Raw genomic sequence first — 8,963 nt, 5'->3', positions numbered from 1 at the left:
CTGCCTCAGGTTAGATCAGGCTGGGTGTCTCCTGAGGGGACTGCGTTAGCAATGTGTTTCCCACTTGATCCACAGTGCAGCACCGGTTTGGAGGTCGTCTGGGGATGAGGCACTGTGTCTGACAGCTTCTGCGTGCAAATGGTTATCACAGATTCACACCCTTCCCTATAAAATTTCCACATATACAATTGGAATCCAGTGTTGCTCCCTGTCTCCCACTGTTGTCATAAACACCTTCCCCACAAAAACTGTGGTGTCGGTTGTCCCTGGCCTTTAAAAAGGTGCTGCTTCCTACCGCAAGGATTTTTGGAAAGTGAAAATCATCCTAGCTGAAGATCCAGCTCCTGCCTGCTGCAAATAAAGTCTCCATTATCGAATTAAGCATAGGATCTGTTTGTTTTGCTTCTGTTCTCTTTTCATTTAGCAGGGTGTTATGCATCAAAGTGCACTTAAAATTGTAAGCATACTTGTTAGCATGTGCACGTTCCTTATGTGACACGCATGTGACGCGCAGAACTCAAATAACTTCTGAAAAATATTTGTTATTCTGTCACATGGGGAATTATTAGGTGAGTTAGATACAGACACTAGCACGCTGTTGTAAAATGGATGACAGACTAACTGGGCAGAAGAAAAGATATTGGACTGAAAGGTGAACTACTGTGGTTTATGCTTTAGTTGACTTTCTGAATAACAAGAAGTGGAATTATCTTAATAAGTAGTACTGAAGTAGGGAAAAAGTACAAGTCCATTAAAGAAAAATGCAGATGGCACAGGTTGTAAGTGTGGGGTTGTCGTATGGGAAAGTCCAGTACCCCTGAACACTGTGTAAGCTACAGTGGATGAAATTCAGTAGCAGAAAGTGAAACACAATGGTCCTGAATCATGGTCTTGGCTGACAGGTTTGTTTGTTTGTTTGTTTGTTTGTTTGTTTCTGATCCGAAGTGGAAGTGAAAGAGAAGGGGGAAGAGTGGGATTTGTTGGTCATACAATGTCGGTAAACATGGTCAGGGACTGCTCGCAAAAAGCCGGTACAAACCGGGGCTTATCAGGCCGGGTAGTTTCACTGGAGCTGGAGACATGCTGGTATGACCTCCTCTGAAATAGGTTTGTGCTTCTTGGTGTGTGTGCTCAGTAAAGCAGAATGAAGATGATTTGGAACAGGTGCTGTGGAGACCAGAGCACCAAAGAACCTCTTTTACAAGAGGAGTCTATAAAAGCTCAGTGTGCTTTGCATAGCAAACAGGGGGAAGAGGGAAGTGACAGCTTTCTGTAGATACACATCAGAGAGGTAAACACCAAGAAATGAGAAGAGTTATTGAAGCTAAAGAGCAAAGTCAATCAAAGAACAATACATATGCATGTGCCACAAACAAAGGCAAGAAAACTGATGAAGGTTTCGAGCCTCCCAAGGCAGTCCAGTAGCTTTTTAATAGGAAAAGTGGGGCCATGAACACCGTACACAGGAGCTACATATTTATGCTCTACAGAGCACATACTATTTCCCACCTCTTCCTCATTTTGTTACTCCTATCTCCCACCATTTTCTCACTATCATGACCCACAGACAAATCTCTAGATCCACAGCATCTTCTGGTGACTCAGACACTTGCCTGTCTTCTAGATAGAGCTACATTGCAAACATAATCACAGTCTATCTGTAGTAGCCCAGGACTATGAAGAGCACCATGGAAAACAATTATAAGCACCTCTACCTCCAGTCCAGCATTCAATCAGCTGGAGCCCATCTCTCTTCACATTTTCCAGGTTCTCAGCCTATTTTTGTGAAAACAATTTTATGTTGCTTCTTAAAACCAAATTAGTGGTAAGTCAGGGAAACCACAGTGAGAAAATATCTGGGAAGAAGAGAGAAAAAAATAAATGGAGTTCTGGTACATGAATATAGACATATGCATTGAAGGTAATCAGTGTGTCTCGCCTGCCACATACAAATATTTCCCCAACTTCACCATTTTTTCAAATATGTGCCCTGCACCCACCAAGGAACCTGTCCCAGGTCACCCATTTCTCACAATCAGACCATTTTTCATGTTCAGCCATGTCGTTGGGGCAGGATTAAACTTTGGGACTGTTAGGTAGGCATCTATGTATTTACGGTGAAAATGTGCACTAGTAGATTAGTAGATAATAACTAGTAGATTGCAAGGGTGCACAGTGTCCCCCAACATACCTCTCCCAGTGAAATATTCACGCCTGTCCTTCTCAGAAAGTTCCTGAGAAGAATAACTTAAAAACACTGACCTTACTAACAGAAAATCTCCTCTTCTGGTATGAGAAAACTATTAAAAGTCTGTGTTGGTCTTTTTTATTGGTGGACATGGCCTATGTTCTCTACACATTACAGACTAGAGAAGTGTTTTAAGAAAATACACAGATTGAATAGAAGAGAACAGTCACAATTAAATTTAGTCTAAAGAGGAGGTTGAAACAAAGAGCTTTCACAGAGCAAAATGACATTCACTATTGGACAATGACATATTCCAGTCTGCCACAAACCAGATTACAATATACGCACCAATGCCTGCAATGCAGAGACTACTGGATTCAGTGAAATACTTTTGCAGAGAGCATAGCAATAACTGCTTTTAAAGCTATAGGTGTGTTATGGGAGAAAGTTATAGGAGAAAAATTTAAAAATATATTAACATGTTCTCAATGGGATCTCTATGGCACTCTCTATGGCAAAAAAATAAATAAAATAAAATAAAAATCCCCCCAAAGTACTGATATTTCACTGATTAAACTGCATGGCTATGTGTTCCCTGTGGAGTTCTGATTAGTCATTCATTATTTTTTCCTATACCACATATTTTCTCCATATACATTGCTAAGATTAACATCACTTTATAAGGTTTAAAGAGTATCTTTTTTTACTTTGAGAACATAAGCTACTTCCTCTGGATCCCAGCTAGGCTCCTACTTTTTTTTTTTTTATTTTTTTGAAAATGTGTTTCCTTCACATATGTGTTTATAGGCTGTATTACATCCTAGGATTATTATTGTTGCTATTTAGTCTTTATGTCTAGCAGCAACAGTCAGAGGACCTATCATGCTAGATATCACACAAACATATAATGAGACCTTTTTCAAAGGCCTGAGAGACAGATGGGAAGGAGGTAGGCAGTCAGGAGCACTAACAGTAGCTCATGATTACAAAGCAGATTAATGACACAGTAAAAAATAGTATTCCAGGATGCTTGATGATTCATCCCCTGCACAGATCACTAGAACCTGGACTTTCAGAAAATATTGTTGTCCTAATTTCTTGATGGGATACAGAAGCTTATTTCAGGGCAGATCACAGGTCACAATTTGCTGGGTCCTACCCTTGTGTTGGAACTAATAAATACCACAGCTTTAGATAATAACAAAGTCAGATAAGAAACAAACAAACAATCAGTTTTGATTTCTGATTTAAAATCCATTTTAGAAATAATAGTAAAGTTCAGAGATAAAAGTAGTCAAGAAGTGAAGTTAAGAAGTCATCAGACAACACCCATTCTTTAAAAATAAATAAATAAATAAAAAAGCACATTCAATACACAGAACCCTATAAGCTTTCTAATAGAATAGCTATTGTGGTGTTACTGTAAGATTACCCACATGGCATGTACACTGAAATCAAAGTCTCCATTCAAGAATGAAATCTGAGTTGAGCCATCTGCTCATCTGTGCTCTGGCACCGAGTCTTAGGACAATAAGAATTTGACCTCATCTCTTCATAAAAACGGAGTCTGAACATGTCTGCTGTGAAATTCATGCAATTTGGTGACTCTTCTCCACTAATGTATAGTTCGTGTTTTTTATTTGGTTTACATTGACCTTAAACTGTATGTCTGAAATGAAAATGTCTAGTAAAATGTTAAACAGATGACTGTCTCCCAGGCTAATTTGTTGAAGCTTATATAAACCATTTATTCTCAGTCCTTGGTATTAACTGATTTGATAAAAATTCTCAGGCTTAGGATTGGAACAAACATAAGGAAAAATTGGAAAGAAATCCAACCTCTTTATAAACTTAAACAGCACTGCTACTTCCCAGTCTAAGGTCCCCAGCTCTTTCTTTCTCTCAAAGGGAGACTACCCAAGCATGTTCACTGATGCCTGTCTTTATCAGAAGATAATTTAGAGGTAAGACAAACCTGAGCACTTTTAAAATTATTGTACAAATCTTGCCCCTTACTTATTTGTTTTTTAGAAAGACTGAAATATATCTGAACTGAAATAGTTCTGCAATATAGCTAATGAGAGAAAAAGTCCTAGAAGAGAAAGCAAAACATGAACCCACTTTGCTTACATGTCATGGAAAAGTGCTCAACAAAAGTGTCTTCTGTGTCAGTAAGCTAAAAACTCTGAGGAGCACAGTGGGAGGGTAGATCTGCAATTGAGAGGATCCTCAAGCCAAAGCCTTGATGCTACTGATGGTGATGGCTATACAGATACAAAAACTACTTCCAGAAATAGATAATAGGTTGTCTTTGCTCATGTTTCATAACCCACTTCCAGAGAGTGGAGGAGGTTGCTATTTCCAGCTATCCTGACATAGTGATTCCTCCCAAATGACTTTATTTAGGCTTTGCTCAAGGGACCAGGAATTAGTGCAAGGTCCTTGGCTGATTAGAAGACTATTACCTCTCTATATTGTTTCCATCCCTCTTGATTATTCACTTCTCCTTACATATGCATAAGACAGAAAATCATTAACTCAGGAGTGTGTAGTCTCAGTCTGAACAAGTAGAAGAATAATTCCAGTTCAGAGAGACAAAGGCACATAGCTGGCCAAGGGATTTAGGCTGGGCAGTTGCTCCTTATACATATGTTGTTTGGACTTTAGACTTCAGCTAGATATTTTTCCATATAATAATAATCATGATTAAAACTAGGGTTTGTTAGGATAAATGAAGAAATTATTACAAGCTTATTTTGAATTTGGGTCCAAGGCAAAACAGTTTTAATAAAACAAAACAGTTTTAATAAAAAGCTAAGTACATTCAAAGTATCAGCCTAAGAACTGCTATATTTCTCATTAACATAAATGTGTCTTCATACCTGGATCTAGATTTATGCATTTCCAAAATTCATTAAATCAGTGTGTGCAAATTTTGCTTTCATTATAAATATGCATCTATTCTTCCAAGTTATTCACGTTTCACAGAGTCTCAGCAACTCAGATGCTTTCATTTCCAGCTGCTGAAATTTCCCAAGCTGACACTGTGCTGAGAACATGAGAAAGAAGCTATTAAGCTATAGCTCTACGTAGCCACATCAGAGGGTCAAATTATAAAGCAAGCGAAAAGGTTTTTTAATGTGTAACATTGCCAGTCTCTTTCTTTTGTAATAATAAAAAAGTGGAGCGTGGGATACGTCTGTGGTATTTTTGTAATTCCTGTTATGAGGTCTAGGAAGAATCAGCTCCTGCTGCGTTAGTTTATTACAGGACTTTCATCCAAAGAATCTTGTTCCTTGCATGCTTTCTTTTCAAAACTAAGTGAAGAAGCAAATATAAAGAGTGATTGAGAAAGTCCACTATTAAATCAGAGAAATTCCTTCTTCCATTATGAGGCAGATCAACAGCAATTACAAGATCAGTCTCTCTTTCATCACATGCTACCTACCACTTATACCACAACCCCAAATTTGGCTTATTCATATAAACACTGATATATATTGCATTTTTAATTCAAGCATTTTTCTTTTCCAGACAATATTTCCTTCCTTTTCTCTTCACTCTTCTTCCCCATTCCTATTTTATTTGTAGGAGGGAGAACAAGGTAATGGAAGAGCATTGCTCCCAAGTACTGAGCCTTTGTCAAAAGGCTATGTCTACTGAGGCCGTACTTACTTCTTTGGGGTTATACCTACGTTTATAGAACAGTGCTTCTGCAAGAGAATGAGCACAGTAACCCACCCATTCACTTCTCTTTTACTCCCAGAATAAACTTATAATAAAATTTACAAAATGGAGTGAGGAGCAGAACGTATAGATAACAAGACCTCTGGGAACCAACCTATCTATGGTTCCCGAATTGTAAGCAGGTATTTCCCAGCAGGTATTTCACAGCACCTTCACAGATCACATCCAGAGACTTTAAATGTGAAGTTTGGTGGTAAGTATACATAACAACTTAAGCAGAGACATATTGAGATCTGTAAGTACTTTGTATCGGTTGGGGATCACCAAAAGGGTGCAAAGAATTCCTACTTCAGAAGAATGGCTACCAGCTCTTTCTGAAAAACACTGGCAAAGCAGTTACTTGAAGAAAGGAACATGCACAAATTCTTTAGATCCTCCACCTTTATTGGATATAGTTCCTCCCGTTCCCCCCCCCAAAAAACAAACCAAACCAAACCAAACCTAAGCAAACCAAAACAAACCAAAACAAAACTTGGAAATCAACTGATCACACCCAGAAAACTAACTTAAGAAATATTAAGTAGAAAATATATTCCAATCTGTCATGTCATGATTATAGCTCAGCATAGCTGTGTTTTTATGGTAAAATATATGTAGAGGGGATACCATATGAATTTCATATTTTAATGTCAGAACCAGTTGAAAATATTGCTGATGGCAATGGCACGTTCTTTTAAGGGAGTGAATGAAGCACTGCTTTTCAAAAAGATATAGTCTGAAAGTGTCATCTTTGTCTCATATCTGTACATGGAAAGCATATGAAGGGGATAAAATCCCAGTATTATTAGCTACTAGGAAAGCTTCCTTGCTGAACTGCTGCTGGTAAGCTACACTGCTACAGGTATTTGCACAGTAGGCATGTTATTCAGTAAATCTGGAAAATGCACATATCCAGGAGAGTAAAAATATGAGGGAGATGTGCTAACAAAAGGGAGATGTATTAGTACACACAACTTTATATATACAAGCCTGCCTAAAACTGGTTTATAAAGACTTAACCTCAGAATTGCAGCATATTTCTAAACTGTTGAGATCAACATCACATAATTGAGTTGGCTAAGCGTTATGACATCATCTTGATGACATTTCTCTGTCTGTCTGCTTGGAAGTAATGTGATATCTACAGAATGGGCAGCACCATAACACTCTAGCAGCTAAAATACCTCTGCAGTTTTCTGCAGATCAAATAAACAGCCAGCTGGTCACACCAGTTAATACCACACTGCCTAGCTATAAACTGAATTCTTTCCTTATTCATCTTCCCAATTAGGCATATTTACAGGTAAATCATTCACTGATTTATTGGCTGGGCAGGAAAAAGATAAAAATAAAAAAAGAAAGAGAAGAGAGATGTGAAACCTCTCTTGAGTGGCGGAGAGAATATCTTAGGCCATAAGGAGAATGGGAGCTGAGTATGGGAAAAGAATAGCAGAGGCTGATATGAATTCCTGGGACAAGCAGGAAGAAGTAAGAAAGGGGGCTGAATATGAAGGGGCAGCAGTGAAGAAAAAGATGGAAAAAGACTTGTGGCATAAGGAGTATTTACTTGACAGAAGATAGCCTGGTTGCCAGGAGTGCGTAAAAGAGAAATAAGAAAAGAAAGGCAGAACACAATGTCTGTGAGTGCAGAAGTGAAAAGAGGCAATGGAAAGGTCAATAAATATGTCCAGTAAAAGCAGAAATGCACTGCAGCAATCCTCCAGTATATAGAGTCTCCCTCCTTAAAGTCTTGTAAATCTATGATCAAAATGAAAGAGGCAAATCAAAGAGATGATGATAATTCAAATGAAATTAGGGTAGCTATTTATTGAGATACTATGAACAAGGCTTGCTGCAGTAGAGTATCTACTAGTGTCCCTGTGTGACATTTCTTTTATTTTACTTAATGGCAAAACTGCAATGACCTGACCAGTGGCACAGAATACACCCTCAGCAATTTCAGGGATGAAATGAGATGCTGCTCTCCAGAGGCACCCAGACAACTGGGCCCATGGGAACCTTGTGAAGTTCAGCCAAGGCAGTGCAAGGTCCTGTCCTGGGCAGGAGCAAGCTCAGGCACCAGGACATCCTGGGGAGGGAAGTGATAATTTCCCCCTCTTCAACGCTTGCGCAACTGCTTCTGGAGGCCAGCTTTGAGCCCAGTAGCACAAGAAAGACATTGACAAAGTGTTTTGAGTCCCGTGGAGGGCTAGTAAGATGGTTAGTGGCTGGAGAAGGTGACATGCAAGGAGAAGCTGGTGTTATTCAGCCCATAGACCAGGCTAAGAAAGATATGCCTGCTTCACTTTTTCCACATCGGTGCCTTCATGCAGAAGGATTGCAGCGTATTGCAGAAAAGTTTCAGAATGACTGTTTTGTTCCTAGTACAAATATTAATATAGCATAGCTTCCATTTTAGTTATGAATTTGTGGAAAATAACGCAACAAAACAGAAGCTGCAGAAAGCACCATATTGTTTTGCAGCAGACTGGCATGTGTGAGATGTTCATGTTGTACTTTTCATTGAGCATGCCATAGTTGGTGTGACATGTCACAGCCAAGAAGCCAGTTTGTCATATGCCTTCTACTTCACTGGAATTTGTGCCAGGTTATGGAAAACATGGTAGGCATGAATGGAAACCTATTAACAGCCAGATCTTTGTCTACCAAAATAAAAAGAGCAGCATACTGAGTGAAATTAGGTTGCTAATATGTCACAATTTCCCTGTTTTCCCACAGTTTCTATTGTCAAAGAGCAGAATCTGATACTGGCAGACTAAGGGTAGATGGCTTATAAAATATCTTTTGGCCAGCAATTATTCTATTTTTATTGGTACTAATCTGCAGAATTGCCTAGCTGCTATAGCTTTCTCCACTCTACCACTTACCTTATTTAAAAACCCTCATGAACAGAATTCTATACTAGAACAAGAAGAAAAATGCAAAGTTTGCTAGTATTAGTAATTTTGTCACCTTCTCAGGTAAAGGTTTTTATATGTGGAGGAGTTAGAAAAAACAAAAACAACAAAAAAACACCACCAAAACAAGT

Source organism: Anser cygnoides, chromosome 2 (genome assembly GCF_040182565.1).
Source record: "Anser cygnoides isolate HZ-2024a breed goose chromosome 2, Taihu_goose_T2T_genome, whole genome shotgun sequence".
Classification (NCBI taxonomy): Eukaryota; Metazoa; Chordata; class Aves; order Anseriformes; family Anatidae; genus Anser; species Anser cygnoides.
The sequence above is the reverse complement of the archived record's forward strand: the minus strand, read 5'-3'. Positions refer to the sequence as shown.